A 19,795-nucleotide genomic window follows, 5' to 3' on the forward strand; every position below is an offset into this window, starting at 1 on the left:
CAGTGAAAATGGAAAGGTGGAACAATAGAGGGTCTCACTGGAAAGGTGGGACGTCCCAGTACAAAGGCAACTTCAGAGCATTTCTGAAATGGACATTCAGTTGTGATGTTGCTTGGTAAGAGTGAATGTGTCTGTCTCCCAGAGAAAAGGCACAGAAGTGGAGAGAAAAGCATTTGAGAGCACAGTGGCAGCAAACATTGGAATGTTTTGTGAACAAACAGAATGACACCTATGAAATATTTGATTATTTCAGGTTCTTCTCCTACCTGAAATGGCCCTTGGGCTAACACTTAGGTCAAAAAAGGTCTTTTGCATACTGCTTGAAATGTGCTTGATTTCAGAAAGGCTTCCATCCTTGATCCTTTTGCAAGTGATAAGCAGTTCATACACACCCAAATTTCTTCCTATGTAACACATCTCTAACTGCATTAGACTATGAGTGGCTCAGAAGGAGAGAACTTGTGCTGCTTGTGTTCTATGTCCAAAAGATCTGTATTACAAGCAATTAAGTACTGCAGAGTTATACATCCAAGACATAAGAAACATAAGAACTGTGGTTGTCTGTGCAGCCTTAATTGCGCTTAGCAATAAGATCTCCAACTCATCTCCTCTACAGCTAAGAATACACAAGGGAAAACGAATTTTAATGAAAATATTGAACAATTTAATCCACAAGGAATCTTTAACTTGCAAAATTTGACAAGTATTTTATAGAAGCATTGTTCTTGGGAAATTGCCTTAAAGAACTTGTCTCATTTGGCTTCACTGATCCTTATGTGTGTCTTAATTGTTTTGCTTTATGTTGTAACATCTTTTTATTGTACAAAATTTTGTCATGTTTTTATTCAATAATTTCTAGTGATAGAATTCTTCACACTGCAAAACTCTTGTGTAAAATTTGAGTGAAATTAAATGGGAAAGAGTTTTTTTTTAGAAAATTCAGACTTATATGAAAAGGATGTCTGAAAACCATAAGCTGTTCAGCAAGTTGTTAAGCATTTGGTCCTGATCAATGTGTGATCACCTTTAACATGGTTAATATCTCAACAGTTTTCTTTTTTAACCCTACTTAAATAGTACAGCTTTAATTCCTGAACATGCAAACTTGGCAAAATAGGGCTGGATATGCCATCAGGCTGTTCTATTCATCTTGTTGCAATTAGCTTCTGAAGTAAATAGATACCATTTAAATGGACAAGAGTATCCCTCTCAGAGCAAGGAACAGAGAATGGGGAAAAGCTTGTTCTGCTTCATGTGCTTCCTTTGTACCTCTGCCCAGACTTTTAAGAGTCTTGTCCTGTCCCCAGTGACTATAGACTGCCACGGTCTTCCAAATCTTCCAGAAAGAAGAGAAACAGCATGAGGTTTGGGCAGTGCACCAAATGAAAGTACTATCAGTGGAGCTAGTAAAATGATCTTTTCATTTGACTTACCCTCTTGCAGTCATGGACAGAATGGAAGAGAGGGCAAACTGCTGAATTTAGAATTATTTTCTTAATGTACTGCCAATATTTCAACACTCTGAGGCTGTATGACTAATGATAGTACTTGGACATGTGGCAGTGATGCTAAAAATGGAAATTGGCTGCTGGATATTTGCACTGGAGTGTAGATCAATGGACTATGGTCAAAGGTACTCTGTTCCATGTAGAGATTTCTTCTGTGTTTTCTCAAAACAAAGATATCTTCAATTCCTTTCTCTGATGAAGTTTGTAGGTTCTTTTTTGTTGTTGTTGTTTTGTTTGTTTTGTTTCAGAAGCAGACACAGTGTTTGTTAGTGGGGAAAATAGACAACTAAAGGAAGATCAGAGGAGGTATTTAGTCATCCTGGAGATTATCAGTGAGTGCTCAGGTCAGTGTGGTTTAGTAAATTCAAAAAGGATTCCCAGCTGCTTAGGGCCAAGGTCTTGTGGCAGTCAGTACTTGACAGAATAACTTCATGCCAAAGAAACAATACAGGTACAGTTTATCCTGCTTTGAAGCAACAAAGTGAATAACAAAACTGGCTCTTCAGCTTGAAGGTCCAGGGTTCCATCCATATGTACTTGCATTCATGGAGCTATTCTTACCCCCTTACAAATAAATGGAAAAAGATGATTGTTTAAGGGAGAGTTTAATTTCTTCAGGCTTGATTGGGAATTAAATTAGCCTTTTACCTGTTTGAAATTTTTATTGTGTTTTTTGTCTCCGCTATAATGGCCATATAAAGAGATGTTGCAATCTTCTACTGAGGGGTAAAAAGCCTACGCCTCAAAAACCCCAACCCCTCTTAATATCCTGCAAGATCCTATTTCCTTTCTCCTTATTCTTATGCCTATAAGACCCAAATCAATGTTTGCAGAAGTGACTGGAAAGTTCTTTGTTTATTTTAATACATGTTGTAAAAAGCTGCTTCGCAGTTTATCGTGACCTCTTCCACCTCGGTCACTGGTCAGTGCTCACTGTGTGGACTTGATGAGAATGAGGCACTTGCCTGCATAGCAAGAAGCTCTTTTAGAAGTACTTGCTTCATAGAGTTGAAAGCCCAGCATCTCACAAAAACTGCTCTAACCTGTGTTTAGGGACTTTTAGGCAGTGAAGAATATAATTTAATTCCCTTTGAGACTTCTTTAGGAGGAATTGGCAGCCCATCTTGCTTTGGGAAGATATTTGGCTTGACAGTATATTGACTTTATAGTCTTTCTTTCTCACTTACTTCCAGTGAGACACATTTGCTACTGAATGCACAACATAATGACAATCCTTAAGGCACCAGAATGACGTTTCCAGAAAAGATGTTTTCATTTTGCAATAAAGTCATATTGCTTTTTCGTTAAACATTTCACTGAACATAAACCAATTAACCCTTTTCTCTAAATGAAACATGTTCACAGAATTAATTTGTTAAAGAGAAATACCAAAATATTTATTGTTTAACTTGAAAATATGATATACTGCTGTATCTTGATAACATACAAGGCAATAATCTGAATAGGTCAGAAAAATGTGTGCAAAATTGCATTTATCATGCTGAAAACCTTTCTGTATAAAATACGTGGTGCCTTAGAGTCATTGAAGCAAATGTTATTTAAATTAGCTTAAATTCCAGCACTCTTCCTTTTAGAATCAGGTTTAGTTAGCTTAAATGTGCTCCATCTAAAAGACAGACTCATAAATGTGCAAAGGTTTTTTTTTTTTCTGCATAGTATCACTTTTAAAAATTAAGTTTAAAGATAGATACCTAAAATTGCTGCTTAACTCTATCTAGTCTTGCAGGTATTTAAATATTCACTAGGAAATCTTTGTGGACTGCAATATGTCTGCCTATGGCTTTACTTAGAAGTGCTGAGCAGAAGAAAGAGATGGGAGAGTTGATTTGTGTACCTATTGTTCACATTAGAATCACAGAATATTTTACTTTGGAAAGGACCCTTGAGGATCATTGATCCTCCCCTCAGGTCTACCTAAGACTGAGCCATATAAGTGAGAACCATCCAGACACTCAGAGCTAGAGAACCAAGGTGTGCCTTTCCTGGGTGAACTGGATGACTCCCAGCTACAGAGTGCTTCTGAGCAGTGTGCAACAGCTTGCAAAATAGAGACACCAAGAACATCCCCGTGCCCTGCTCACCCACCGCCACACAAAGCCTGGTAGCTGTGGAGCTCTCCTGGGCTATGGTTAATATCTCAGGAGAGACATTTCCAGCCTGCCCCCCAGCTCCTGGAATGTTGTCACGCATGCCACGTGTGAATCTTCTGTGTCTACTGGGTCTGGTAGTCTGTACATGCAAACAAACATGACTCATATACAACTTGATTAATTCTACTGAATGAGATTTTTTTTTCCTTCTGTTACTCTTTTGCTATTTGAAAAATGTTCCAGGAACTATCTCGTCTGACAGGTAAGCACTTTCAATAATACTTGTTCTGCGTGTATTCCTTGGCCATTACTTTTTGTCTTTTTGTGACTTTGCCTGTTAGTTTATACAGCCCTTCTGTCTCTAATATTTAACTTTGTGATGTGTTTACATAGAGCAAACATGTCTCCTCTTGGCTTCTCTTCTAAAGAGTCAGGAAGCCAAGCGTTCCTTTAGTCTTCCCTGTAAAACAGACTGTCCAAACTTTAGATCATACTGGTTGCTTCCCCATCTACTTGCTGCAGATAAGAGTGATTGCCCTTGAACATGAATGACCAGAATTGTGAAGGAGTAATTAAAAGAAAATTTTGCAATTATTTTGTGTAAAAGTCATAAATACTTACCAAAAATATTTCACATGCTACCTTTCTAAAATGGCTTTGCCTTTCCATGTGGCACATTGTAAAAATGATAATTAGTCATGTCAAATCTGTCTCCTCTCTTTCATTTGCATCTCAGAGACTTTCATTCATAGAATAAATTCATGTCATGCAAGTAATGTAAATTCCTGTATGTATAACCTTGCATTTTTGCATTACTTATTTTCACCATGATTCATTTAGTAGCATTCTCAGGGTGTGCCACTGAGATTCTGTTTCTGGCATCTACCTCAAGCAAATTTTAGAAGTACAATTTCAAATAAGAAAAGATGAAATCTTCTTTAAATCATGCTGGGTCTGATTTGTCATTGTGTAATTCCTATTCTGAGTTTTTATGAATTAGTCCAATTGAATTAGGGAAGTATAGATTTGAATGAGCACATGAAGTAGACTGAAAAAATGAGATTTTGCATTCTTCTAGAATTAAATTCTGAGAGAATATTAAGTTTAGATATGCTACTTAAAGGATAATTTTTGTTGATGTAATGTAGGTTTAGCAGAAAATAAGGGTATTTTGATAATTATTTGTAACTTTATCAAAAATACTCAATCAGTTTCAAGTAATTTAATAAAGGTCAGAAGCCTGATTATTCTGCATTAAATACAACATAGAGAATAGAGAGGTTGTGACATTATGAAATTTCCCTCTTTGCCATGATTTTGAGAAACATGGTCTGGGTAGGAGGTTGTTCAAGGAAATGACTGACCTTGGTGCTTATAAATTAGAGTTCTCTGAAACAATACCACATTATTTCAACAAGGTAACTGGTCTAAAGATAAGACAGATTTGAAATAATTTCCTGTCTTAGAACTTTAACACAGCTGTCAGGACTGCAAAATGTCAGGCCATTCTGAAATGCTTCCCAAAGCAGTTCAGCTCCCCAAAGCTGCCTGGAGTCCTAGGAACCCACCAAGCAGGTTCGGATGGAATCTAAGGGGAGCAGCTCCTTATTCGTCTCAGATACCAAAACTATTTTTTTGTGAGAAGTTTACTCATGCAGCAATACAATGAGGTAACACGGGATGAATTTGTTTTCTGGTCTTTTTACTCTCAGACCACAAATTAATTCTCCTACCAGTGTGTTTCTTCTGGCAGCCCTGTCCTGGGGTGCATCAGGCACAGCATCACCAGTTGGTCAAGGGAGGGGATTGTCCTGCTCTGCTCTGCACTGAGGTGGTCTCACCTCGAGTCCTGTGTGCAGTTTGGGGCACCACAATATAATTTTGTACAAGATTCCCAAGCAGCAGAGAAGACGCCTCTGGAAATAAGCTGCTGTTTGGGTAACATGCAAGGAGAGCTCCGACTCCAGGAGCACTGAATGCCAGCCCCTGCTGTGCAGCTGGCAGCAGGAAGCAATTAGGCCAGACTTCCCATAACTTCATGGTAGGTAGAGCTAGGTAGAGGAACTAGAGCTTCACAAGTCAAGGAAATGCAGGTGTTTTCTGTGGGGAGGGAGGATCACAACAGAGCTGGGAGGGTAAGAAAGAGGAGCAGAAACAATATAAGAAAAATCACTGCAAAAGGATCCCACCAGTATATGTAAATAAAATCAGTTGAAGAAGATGATTGTTTAGAATAAGTTCATCAGAAATTTCCATATCTAAATTTCTTATTAAAAAAGAGTAATATTATATAACCAATTAAAGTATACTTTTAAATGCTTGAGTTAATACAGTTTTACATTTCTGTACCTTAATCTCTAAAAGGAATGAGTCTGTAAATATTAGAGTTCCCCAATGTTAACAGGAACTGTCAAGGGCTCTAAGAAAAAACTTCAGCAGTAAATATGATGTGAAAATAAAAATTCAAACTGATTACATCTGAGATACTTGTTACATAGCAGAACACATAGGTCAACACTGCCAACTTACTTATCATATCATCTTTATGTATCTAAATATTGTCTCTCCAAAGAAGAGAATTATTGATTTCCTTGATAGCAGAGGTGAAAACCTAATCCCACCTACAGTGGTGACATCATACCTTGGCTTCCAAGGAACAGAACAATTTTGAGGGTCATCCTGATCAACAAGATCATAGAATTAAACCCCTGAAAGACCGACACTTGATTAAATGGCTTTTACTCTATTCTTACAAGTGAAATCCAAGAACCTGCTGGATGATAGATACTCTTGTATAGATTTTTTTCTTCCTATTAGAAAAAAAATATTTAAAACATTATAAAGGAAATATTTTCAGAAGAAATTAAAAATACCTTTTATCTCTTATAAGTGGTTTAATCTCTTTACCATTTTCTGTGTATAATCCCTTGCATTACTTGGCACTGGAAGAGATTGCCCAAAGAAGTTGTGGATGTCCCATCCCTGCAGGTGTTTGAGCCCACGCTGCATGGAGCTCTGAGCAACCTGGTCTTGTGGAAGGTGTGCCTTCCCATGATAAGGGGATTGGGGCTAGATGATCTTTAGGGTTGTTTCCAATCCAAACCATTCTCTGATTCTATTATTACTGCTGGGTATAAATCCCTTGAATCTGCACAAAATAATTTCAAAAAGCTTGTGATTCCAACACCTAAGACTAAATGTCAACCGAAGATTTTAATAAATTTCTCAGGTTACTCTTCTTTTTTCATATCCATCTATAAATTTAATGATACAGGGCTGATTACATGTCCTAGAGAACAAATACTGCTGTCCTGTGTCAAACGGAATATCCACCTAGACCAACACTGTCTCTAATGATGACAAATATTGGATACACAGCAAAAAATTTTTAAAAATACAAGAAAGAGAAAATCTCTCCCAGGTTTTCTCTCCCACATTATGCCAACCAAACAGAGAGAATTTTTAAAGCCAATATTGGGTTAAAAGCACAATGTTGACTAACCATTGATGGCCCTGTCTCCTGTGAATTTTTCCTGCTCTTTCTGGAATTTGCTTTCAGCTCTCACAGGATTATGTGGCACTGTCCCACAATTGAATAATATTGTAGTGATCATTATTGTAATAATTACATACAATTAATTGCTATGGTGTATTCTTTTATATATCTATATCTATATTATCTATATATCTATATGTATCTATATATATATATATATACATATAATGTTAATATATAATTATTATATATTGTAAATTGCTATTGCTAATTGTTATCATTAATATCTATAAAGTGCCCCGGTAATTTCCTATTCACTATCTTTATGCTATTGATTGTTCAATGATCAGAGAAATATATACTGCTGTAACTATTTATTTCTTACAAAACAGTTCTTGCAAAACATCATCCATTATCCCTTTTTCAAGCTGAAAAATTGTCATTTGTTTATTCTCTTCTCATTTGGAGGGGTTCCAAACCCCTGGCCACCCATGGCCTTTCCTACTTGTGCTTTCTGCCATAGTAAGGCCAACACTGTATATATTGTTCAAGGAGTGGGCACACTTTGTGTTTACATGCTGGCATTGTTCTTGTTTTTCTTCTCTCTCGATGCTTATGCATGATTTTTTTGTTTGTTTGTTTGTTTATTTTCCCTTTTTTCCTTTGCCAAACTAAGGATTCTGTTTCTCAGTTAGCCCTAATCTTAAAACCTGCAATTTTTTTGTTTTTTTCTTAAAAAGAACTTCTCTGAAGGAATTTGCCTTCCTTATGTCACTCAGAATGAAGTGCTTAATCCATTCTATAGCTACCTCACCATCAGTGATAGACGAGAAGTCAGTTAGCACCATAAAAATTGTCTCTGCCTGTCCTTAGTATCAGACACAGGAGTCAGGCTCAGAAAAAGAACAGGATCCCATTTTCTCTAATATTCTTTCCCTGTTAACTGTGATTTGGAGGATCATGAGACAAATTGTGTTTGACTCAATATGTTTGGCACTCTGGGCCTATAAGCACATCAGGAAAAATAAAGATATGTGTGATTTCTAGAAGGTTCAGTGAAACTGGTCTGGAAATATAAAACTGGAATGAAAGAATTCCATTTCTTAATGAAACTTTGCATACCAGAAAAGTATTTACTTTTAAGTATTCCTTTTTCAACTTTAAGCTCTAACTTGTCCAGAAATTCTCATGTTTATGTATGTTCTAAGTTTTGCTAAGAATGTGATATGTTCCTTTCTGAAGCACGTCAGTGAAGGTGCGAAGCAATTCTGTGGGCTTTAAGGATGCATCCGCAAAACTTTTCACATCATCAGTGTTCTGTTTTAGATAACTTTGAAAAAGCTGTAAGTGTGGTTTTATTAATTCTACTTTTGTTTTTGCTTTCTGCATGGAATAAACACAAACTTTACTAATTTATTTAAAAATCAATATCATATGGAGAGCTAATTGCTTTTATGGCTTACTTTACGGTGTTATGGCTCACACAATATTATTGCAGTAAATGCAGAAATGTTAGCACTGTTTAAATCAAAAGTGAACATTGTAAGTTGTTTATAGACAGCAAGTTCAGCATTATAGAAAATAAAAACACACAGATAAAGTACTTGTCATCTAATAATTTTCTGCAGTTTGTTCAAAATTAGATTTAGAGGTGTTGGCTAGTAGGTGGACCATACTTTCTTACTCTGCATGATTTTAATTTTTACACAAAAGCTGTTATTTATCAATACAGCTAGAAACAGTGATGTTGCCCACTGTTCATTGAAAAGAATAATACCCATCTCCTTCAAGATTATTCCTTGTAGCTATTGTGGTTTCTTTATTGTTTTGGGTCAGTGATCACAAAATGCTTTCTAGGCTTAGCAAGAGTAATGGCTAGGAGAGTGTATCTCTGTAAAGGCAACATATTAATACTTAAATCTATTTACATAACATTCCTCCAACAAAGTCATGGGGAATTCTATTAAATTGTGAGTAAAGGGTAGCCCATAGATTTTATGCTTCAGCAACATACAGAATTTAGTGGACAGAGGCCATCGCTGATTCTTGCTGTGAGTGGAAGGTAATAAAGAAAGGTGATCTTTTTCTGTGTATTGTCTGCACCTCTCTTTATTCCATGTACTTATTTCTCATAAGTAAGTTGAGGAATTTGGATTCAGCAGCCTCTCAAGATCTGCATACTTTGGCATGCTGAGATCTGACCAGAAATGATAGGAAAATCTTCTTTACACAGTAGTATCCTTTGAGGATATATGCCTTAGGCTTTGATTATCAAGGAGAAAATTCCATGTTCTCCTAACACTTTTCCTCTTCCTTTAATTCTGCTCACCACAGCAAATCCTCCCCTCTGTCCAAAGCCCCACATCCTCCCTCTGTCCCAGGCGAAGGCAGCAGTCTGCTGCAGTGACAATGTGTGCTGCAGAGCAGGGCAGCTCTTTGGCTGTGTGTTAACAGAGAACTGTTCTGTCCTTCAGAGCATCCAGGTGAGGTGAGGATGGTGCTGCTCCTGTCCTGTTTGCTGCTGACAGAACCAGGAGGGGCAAATATGGCTATCAGGATTCAGAGCCCCTTTCCACCATTTGGCTTGGTTACATCTGCACTGCCTTGTCAACTGCACACGTTAATCCCCTCTGCAGAATTCACCAGAATTCACTACTTGCAGTAGTCAGGCTTTTACAGACCCTCTTGTTTGTTGTGTTAAACGTGGCTTGCAAAATGAAGTATGGAGCATTAATAAAAAAGATGTGGATTCACAAGGCATCACAATGGTGTTCAAGGTACAGGTATCACAGATGTCCAAAGTTATCTTTAAAAAATAATGATTTTTTAAAAGATTCTTTTATGTCCATTTGTTTTAGCATGTCTAAATGAATAATGGAAATAATTTCCTTCAAATACATTATCTAGTACCTCACTGTACTTAAACAGATGTATGATCTTAGCATGGGACTAGTTTTGTTCACTCTAAAGGGACTAAGTTCTTGCTTAGCTTTAAGCACATTTAAACATTTTTTATGCAGGGGTAATATTTCAAGAAAAAATATCAGCTTCTGTGCATAAAATAAATGTTAAAATATCATAAAATGTATAATTTACTCCAACCAATTAGCAAGTAAAAAGATTCAGTATGAAAAAAAGGTGTATCATTAGACTATGCATTTCTTGCTGCAAGAAATTTTTAAAAAATGTTTTCAACTATCTGGAGGTGTAATTTTATATTCCCAGGCAAAATTTTTTCCAGAGGAATGTTCTGGGCTTGAGAAACTTCTTTCTTTGCAACTTGACTCAGAGATTTCTGCAATGGGATGAACAACTTGTTAAGTAAAACAGTTGTGAGTGTGTATCAGGAAGTCTAGTTATTCTCTTAGGAAATAGTTTCTCATTCTTCATATGGATAAGGTAGAATTAGCATTCTGTAAGACTTAAATTTTGTGTATTGATATCTGGTAAAAAATGATACAATCAATAGATGAAAAAGAAATGGACATCTCAGGAGTCATAGAAGGATGCCAAGGTCAAGGAGTAGGAAGAAGCAGATAGGAAGAGAGCACATGTGTAGCAACATATGTTTTGTAGTCTACCAGTGACAGCCCTTCACTTGAAATTGGGCATAGCTGGATAAGATCTTAAAGATCAGTTAGGTTTAGCGAGCTGTCATTTGCACAATTCATTAACTGACTGATATTGGCATTTTGGCAAGTAATTAGTGCTGAAATTCAAATACAAGGGTTTAAGTATTAGGATTTCATTCTTATGGATATGATGGCATAGCTATGAAATGTTATCTCTGCTATTAATTCCTCTAAATCTGACATCAGAAAAAAAAGATGTTTTTAGAAAATGCGGGCAGGGATGCACACCAATTTGTATTTCTCACTCTTGTGTAATTCAGTTAAGAACTGAAACAGGAGTTTTCAGAGAAGTCTCTGGACTGGGGTGGTGCCTTTTGGAGACAATCCTGCTGCAGTGTTGTAAGTTCCATTGTAATGAGCTGCTTCTGGTTGAAAAAAAAAGAAAAGAGAGACCCAATTTTTAGAGATGCTGAATAGATTGGTGGTGAACATGAATTGATAATTAAAGTACCTCCTATTTAGAATTCTAAGTCTACCTCTTCAGCACAATATTCCTATGGCAAAAATACTTTTGACTGCATGAGCAGGAATATGAGAGTGTATTAAGTTGTGAGAAGTTAAGAAAGAAAAATAGAGAAACGGTTGTATCTTCAAGGTCCTAATCCAGCAAAATTTGTATATAAATAATAGGCACTAAACAATTCCTTCATCATCATCTAATGCTGCCCTTCAGCCTTTGGTCAAGGCTATGATGTTAGTTAAATCTAAGCATGTACTCAGAATAAATATTTATGAAATAATTTCAAATATTCAGTAATGTCAATCCCAGATTATAAAACAGATTGACTGTAATTATGACTTCTGTCACTCAATTCCTCCAAGCCCTCCACAAAGAGAAAAAAAAAAGAAAAAAAGAATATATTAACTTTTTGTTATATTCTCATTTATAGCTATATGCTCTTTATAGCCTTGAACATCCCCTTTATTCACAGACCTTGTGAAACTTTATTCCCACAGATGTTAGACTGGAAATACAGAAGTAACATGTAATATCAAAGAGATGTAGTCCTTCCTAAAATGGCAGCTCTTCAGTTTTCAGAGCAAGATATGGGAAGCAGGGGCAAAAGGTCATCAAGTTAAACTTGCTGACCTGATGGCTGGCTCCTTATATCTGTTTCTAGGTTGAGGCTGAGGTTGCTTCAGTCTTGAGCAGATTCTGCATAATCAATTGTTTTGTATTAATCTATTCATAATCACAGATGTTGCTAGCTTTAGCAAGAAATAAAGTTTGTGGGTCATGTTTTTCTTTCCTGATGAAGCATAAAAATAATAACTTTGAAAATCCTTTTCTTTGCAGCACTTGTTTCAGTATTTAATGGAACTTGACTTTTAAACCTCAGGCAGCTCCTTCCTACACCTCCTAAATTGCTGTTGTTTGCTCAGGTATCTTTTGTTATTTCCTGCAACATATTTGCCAAAACAGCCTTATCTTGTTCTTGTATGATTATTTCAAAATCATCTAATGTGCCTTGAGTTAAGACAATGAGAGATGTTCTTTCTGTGAAACAAGTCATCCATGAAATGAGGTCAGCAGTCCTTCTTCCTGTATCTCCCTTATATTCCTTCATAAATTTGTCATGTCATCATAACTCCCATTTAAATCAGAAAAAGAGGCAGAGGAGATAAGGAAGAGATTATTCTATAAATTCTGTGGTATTCTATTTGCTCCCTTCTCATGACACTGCACCTACAAGACTCCTGTTGTTACTGGAGAAGACTTAATGCCCCTTCAGAAGGCTGGGTCTGGTGGCTAACAGTCTTCAAAGACTCTTTTTGGAGCTGCTCCACTAGCAGGTGCCTGTTCTTTATTATTAGTAGAACAATGGAGATTTTAAGCCCTGATTGACTGAATATGACATGATTTTGGAGTAAAAACATGCATTCTTCCCTTTCAGTGTCAGTGTTTCAAGCCTGGAAAATCACAAGTTTAATTTCCCTTCCATCAAACATAGATAAAACACCTAAGGTAAGGACAATAACCTGATGTTGAGAGGATGAATTTTTGGCATGTAAAATGACTGCCATAAACTTAGAGACTTTGCTGGGTCTGAGACAGACTGACTAGCCCAGTAAAGTCTCCAAGACTAAAAGTACATGTCCTCTGTCATACCAAAAGTAAATAATTAAGTCCTTTGTGTCATGATTTGATTTTTAGATTTGAAGAGAACTTCTAAAAAGAACCCTACTTTACGTGGATTAGTATCTGTGGTGTCAATCTTCTGAAAGAACTCTTAACTATAATTGAAGTTTCTATCTTCTGTCCTTTACTACTTATTCCATAAGATGTGTTGAGAAAGATATCTTTTCTTGTTTCAAAGTTCTGTTATTCTTTCCTTGGTCAGATTGTTTTTCTTCTGCTTCATTCCCCTGCCCCCAACTCTAACTCATAATAGGTGTTATTATATTTCAGTCCCCTAAGTTTATGTTTCATGCTGAGGGAAATAATGCTCTTGATTAAAAAGTAAAGTACATGTAGTGCAATATTTAAAATAGTAGATTTCAGTCATCTTTGATTATGCTTCCTCAAGCATATCTTTGTCTACAAACTGTTTAAAATTCACCAAATGCACAAAAAAAAGTTGTTTGACTGTTCTGGTGTTCTTGTTACTCTATTGAATTGAACCTGTCTCATGGTTTGTGGGTATTCTGTTTTCTGGCTGGAAAAGGGAAAGTTATTCTCATCTTTTATGCTACATGCTAGTATAATGTAGATAATAAATCATGTAAAAGCTTCAAGCATTTCTTTCATGAAAGGCAAAAAAGTTTTTCTGAAAAAAAAACTAAACCAAAGCAAGAGCAGAGAGAAATAATTAAACTATTTTTTATTACATGTACACATTTTAAATCCAATTTATTTCAAAATCTGCATGTTTCTAAATAACAAGCACTGGTACTACATGCCACATTAAGGATTTCAGGAATTCATTAAAATGATTTAAACTTTTCTTGAGTAAAAGTCAAAAGAACTGGCAAAATATCAGAGCTGAGAATAACACCCAGGCTATTGCTGTGCCAGTTGCTGCACTTGCTAAAACAGACCTAAATGGGTTATTCTTAAGCCTCCAACATGAAAGTATATTTAGCATTTTTAAAATACTTTTCTTTCATTTTGAGGCAGTTTTGTAAGAAGTGCTATGGAAATCTAAGGCACAGAAAAATCTTTTAAATCATCAATGCTTGAACATAAGCAATGCAAGCAGGGTTTAAATTGTCTCGCAGACAAATGATACTTCATGCTGAGCTGACCCATTCTGTGACACTATTTAAGTGGATTTTTCTTCCTGTTTATGATATCTTATTTGTTCTGTTACACTTCAAAGCTGTGTTCTATAATTTCAGACAGCTTCTGGAACTTTCATCTTCAGGACCTTGTATGCTTTACTTAATTAAGTGATGTACAGGCTTTAAGATCTGGAGTTTGGACATAAAGGATTATGTTAAATGACATAGAGCTGATCTGATCTGAGGTTCCATATGATGTGGTTAGTCCTATTTTGATCTCAGTTAAATGCAGCTAAACAATGATCTGCCCCTAACTACCAAATGAAGATGACTTTTGTCTAATTCTATCCATATACAGGGAATTATTTTTTGTATTAAATCAGAAATTTTACAGTAATCTATTTGAGCTATATATAGTCTAAAGAGATAAAAAATGTACTTTGAATAAAGAATACATTCTAAATGCATATATTAAAATATATATGTAAAAGAATCCTACCATCATGGAGAAAGAAAAAAAAATGTAAAAATTTTTCTTTTTCCAGTTTCAAACCAAACAAGAAACATGCTTTTTTGGAAAAAAAAAATCATAGAGTCATAATATATGGAGAAAGAATCATCTATCTAAATATATTTCTAATCCATTTCACATACCAAGATACATAGATGCTCTTTTCAAGAGTTGCTTTCACAGAAGGTGTAACACCTATCTGCCTGAATATGTTGATAACACAGCAAATATTAACAGTGATGGGAAAGAAAAGCTAAAATCTACCATGGTCTGTATGCTAGCTGCGAGTTATGTAGTCTCAATCTCTGTGTCACGACTAAAAAAAAATATATATCCCCTGATAAGTGGCCCTAAAATGTTAAATGTAACCTGTGTGTGTTAGAGACTATTGTGAACCTACTCAAAAGATGGTTTTCAGAATCTTCCGTAGTGGCTCAGAAGATGATTTTAAAGTAAGAGTACTAACACTGCCTGAAAATAGAAATTCTTACCCAGCATGATATTAATCTGTTGGCACTAATTTATATACTGAATTTGACTGAAAAGTAAGGAAAATGCTGAGTTAATAAAAAATGCAATTAGGAAATGTTAAAATATAGCTAAGCACTGAGTTGCAACATAAAAATGGAGACTATTTGGATGTTAGAATTAAGGAGATTTATTTTCTCCTGTCAAAAATCATCAGAACAACATATTCAGCTGGCTTTGATGTGAAACTGAATCTCTCAATATTGTGGATCAAGTGGCTCATGATGCGGGCTACCCTCCTCAGCTGGAATGCCTGTAAGTCTGTAATGGGTAAAAATTGCTCACTCTAGGTATAAAATACTCTTGGGCACATGGTGTGACTCTTGGGGATGGTGCTGGGAGGGCTGGGAGTCGATGATTCCCGTGGGTCTCTTCCAACTCAGTTTGTTCTGGGAAAATCAGCACAAAGGCTTGACATAAAATTCCTTCCCTACATAAGACCCCGCTTGTACAACTTGGGCAAAAAGATGCCTCTGATTCTGATCATGCTGAAGTTTGTACAGTAAAGTTAGTTGACAAGTCATGCTTTTCATGAACAGTGCAATTTTGGCATGCACTTGGTACCCTGGGAACCTAAAAAAAAAAAAGAAAAAAAGGAAAATATAAGGATTGTCCTTCAGATTAATAAGAAGGCTGGTGTTCTTTTAAGGATCAAAAATTGATACATGCTATATTTTGGCACTATGAAATTTCGGTGTATGCATCCAGTTCTGTCTTCCTGTGATCCTGAATTCCTTGTGTGGGTCAAATTTTAATTTAACCACGAAACAGTTACTTGTCAAACCCTGTAAAGTTCACTAGTTCCCTAAAAGAATCTTTAGAATCTTGAGTTGTAGAAGTATTTCAGAGACACAATTTCTTCTCTCTCCTTCTTCATTTCATCCTTTGGATGGGGCAAATAATGACTGGTTAGTCAATATTCATAAAATGTTTGACATGTATAATAAGTTGATTTTCCAGGCTTTGTTTAGGCAGCAGATTGAATGATAAGGTGCATTCATGTAAGCTGCCCTACAGGAGACTAAGTATAATATCTTATATGCTGACATTTATGTGGGGGAAAAATACATATGTGGGAGAAATGCAACTGCCTTCTCAAACAGAAAGCTATTTATTCCCCTCTTGTAATGCAAAATAATAGAAGACAGGGGGATGGTTGGGCTTAGGAAAAAATTGTTGGCTTGTTAGGGAAGGTGAATGAAAGCTAAAAAGAATCAGTAGGAAAATAAACATTATATTTTAAATTCAATCCAGCATCTGTTCCTGTTGAAACTGGTTAAGGCTCTGGAAGAAGCTGCTGGCTGGGCACTGGCAACTCTAACTGACCCACTGACTATTCTCTGATGGGTACATCTGCTTAGATCAAGAGGTTGAAAGGGGCTCAATTTGTAACCAGTGTGTTGGAAAGCCAGGTTGAACAAGATTTCCTCTGTCTGTGTGCATGTGTGTGTATGGAACAAGACAGGAAAATTTTCTTTCAGTATATAGTGAAAGGAAGATGATTAATGATTTAGGATTCTTTTCACACTGCAGTAAAAATTAATTAAAGATGTGCTGCCTTTAAGCAATTCTATGCTTACAATGATAAATATGGAAATGTGCTGCATTTTGCAGAATAAAACCCACTGTCTTTACAACACACAGAAATGAATTGTATCCACATCCTCTTTTATGTAAACACTGTGAAATTCAATTGTTAAGGGTTCAGCTGAATGTCTCTCCATGATTAAAGAAAAGCAATACTGGTGGTAGCATCTTCAATAGCAAGTACTTTTTCTCACTTAAGAAAGAATTGGAAAGAAAAGATTTTTGTCTTCTGTGGACATAAGGGCAAGTGAGGGGAAGAGGCAGGATCAATAAATGCTTTCAGTAGCTAAATATATTACAATTATGCTGAATGGGGGAAGAAATACTTTTTGTATTGTTTATTAAACCTAATTGTGTTAGATGTAAGCTCTGAATCTATTACCACAAATAGGTCCCCAATCCCTTACCCCTTCTATTCTTACAAAATGAATCTACCAGAGCAATACTCCTTTCTATTGACACTGAGACATAATTCCTCTTTTTAAATCCCAGTGGCTGTCTCTCTGTTACTGTATTAAATAAAACCTCTTGTTCTCAAACTTCCACATAACTTTGAGCATAACTGCAGCTTTCTTTTCCTCTAGTCCATTTCCTTTTTTCCTTCCTGTAGTTTCCATTTTGAGGGCATTGGGAGCGTTCCTGGTCTTTTCTGCTTCCTCCCTGCCTCCTGCACAGCAGCTGCACAAGGCTGTCCTGCAGCCTGTCTAGGACAGCCACAGCAGCTCTTATCTTCTCTGCCTCTGCCTAACCTCTCAGATCAACCTCTGCAATGCTGCCAGAAGGGACTTGCTCAAAAAGTGCCTTTCATCTGCTTTCTGCTTGCTCACCTGTCCTTCAGGCTTGTGAAGCCTGCTGCAGCTTACAGCGATGGTAAAGCAAATCAAGGTTAGAAAAAAAGTATTTAGCAAATCCTATTCATTAGGAAGCTGTGTGTGATCTAGCTGTTGCTATAGAAAAATGCTTTAATACTGCTACTGATTTACTGTTAAGTGAGTATGTGTAGGTCTCTGTATGGCACATTAACTGGAGGATTTAATTGGTTAAGTGAGAATAGAAATATTCTCAGGAATATTTCTCGTTCCCTGTGGAATCTGAGGATAAAGTGAAGAAGGAAAGAAGGATGAAACTGAGAGCTAAGCATGTAACCACTTTCTAGACAGAAAGCAGAATTATTTGTGGAGCGTGAGGTATCAGTTGTGGGTGGGCAGTTGCCTCTGTGCCCCCCTTCAGCCATGTCTGTGTTTTCTCTTTTGAAAGAAGAATCCTTATGTCCTTTATGTGTTGACCAGTGTATGAAAAAGACTTGCACATCAGTGCCAAGGCCCTGTAACTACATTGGCATCAGTGGGATTACAAGCAGAAGGGTCATCCCAATCTGTCCATCTAAGAATTAAGACATAGTTAAGATGCAGAGAGAAGGATATACTAGTTTCATGAAGATTCAGCTAAAGACAGATATATTTTTTGGCATGAAATAAAATTTTCTTGTAATATGGGTAACGATAATATAGAACTAAAAGTTCTAGAAAACTGACAGATGACTTTTTAGCACCTCTGAGGATGAATGTTTTGATGTGGGCGTAATGTGCTAATGAATTAGCCTTTCAAGTACAAATGGAGCAAATATGCCTCATTCTAGTCCTAAAGCATGAAAAGTGTTTGCTCAAACCTAAAAATGATCACATGCTTTAGCAAACTATGATATGAGTGGAAATTTCCACTTGGACAATAGCAAGTAGGTTTTTTTTGGTACAGGCTTTAGAAGTGCAGTAAGTAAAATTCATGTAATCTTGCATAGTTTAGGATAATATTTTACCTATGTTTTAATCAGTGGTGTTGAGGCTTGGATAGAAAAATTAAGTAAGCTAGGAAGAGATGAGAACACGAGTGCTCTGAACTAGGTTGCAGGAGGCATGTGACCAAATGTATTTGAGGAGGTGTGTGCCCTTGGGATACATTTCTGTTTGCCAGCAGATTTTCCCTCTTCTCTGCAGTGGGACCAGGTCTGTCCTTGAAAAATCCCCTTAAAAATCTTAGAAGTCAAGTAAAGCCCAGTGGGTGAAGACATAAAATCTACTTAATTCTGCAGGCAGAAATATTTAAATAAGAATAGGAAAGATTTTCTGACCACAAGTGAAAAAAAGCTGGGAAGATAAGTTGCCACAAAGCCATTTTCAGTGAGGAAGGTTTGAGATGCTTGCTCCAGCATTCACCATCCTTCATTAGTGCCTGTAGCTACACCAGCCTGTGGGCCACGTTTTAACTAGAGGCTTTTCTATGCCTGCTCTATGGTTTGCAGTCCATTTAGTTCTGTGTGTGCCTCTGCAAGGCCCTGATGGAAACCAGAGCACTGGAATGATGTATGTTAAAAAACAAACTCCTCTTAAAAAGGGAGAAGGAGTGAGAGGCGTTATTGGATATAACTGTTTACTCTGGCAAGGGAACTGTGAATTGTCTTAAATGGCCAGCAGCAGCTCAGCCTCTCCAAGGCAGGGGAGTGAGGGAGTGTTTGTACTTACAGGCAGTAATTACAGCTGCTGCTCTTTCCCTACTCTAGAGAAATTAAGCCGCTCCAGATTTGAGCAGTAGTTTCACGGTACAAAGTGCTATATCTCAGTGCCTGTTGACTTTTATTTTTCTTCCTTCCCTCCTGCAGCACCTCCCTTCTTTGTGCTGTGTCAGCACAAGTCTTTGTTCATGTTAGGTGGATTGGGAATTGGGGAATTAATCTGACTTTAAAAAAACACAACAAACACGATTACTTCTATGCCTAAAACCCCTCTGATGTGAGAAATGAGGACCAAGTGTACAGAATGAAATTACTGTAGGATCCCTTTTGGTACTGTAAAAACTTGGGCTTCTTATATGTGCCTAACAGCCTTATTCTGTGCTCACAGAGAGAATGGAGTCACTGAAAAGGTGGTGTAAAAAAGCATGACTATCCATCAATTCCATCCTTTCTAGTAGGCAGACTGTCACTAAACATTAATAAAATCTCATTGTTACTCAGCTTTAAACCTTCAACATCAGCAGTGCTGTGCCATAACTAAGTACAAATCTTATTAGGAAAAAAGCATTACCTTTTAGATTTTCCCCTAAAGAAAAAATATCTCACTGTTGCATTCATTGCTAAACAGAAACACTATTATTTCAGTAAACAGTTTATAAACATTAAAAGAAACTGAGTGAGATTTATGGGA

This window comes from Camarhynchus parvulus, chromosome 4, assembly GCF_901933205.1.
Source record: "Camarhynchus parvulus chromosome 4, STF_HiC, whole genome shotgun sequence".
Lineage (NCBI taxonomy): Eukaryota > Metazoa > Chordata > Aves > Passeriformes > Thraupidae > Camarhynchus > Camarhynchus parvulus.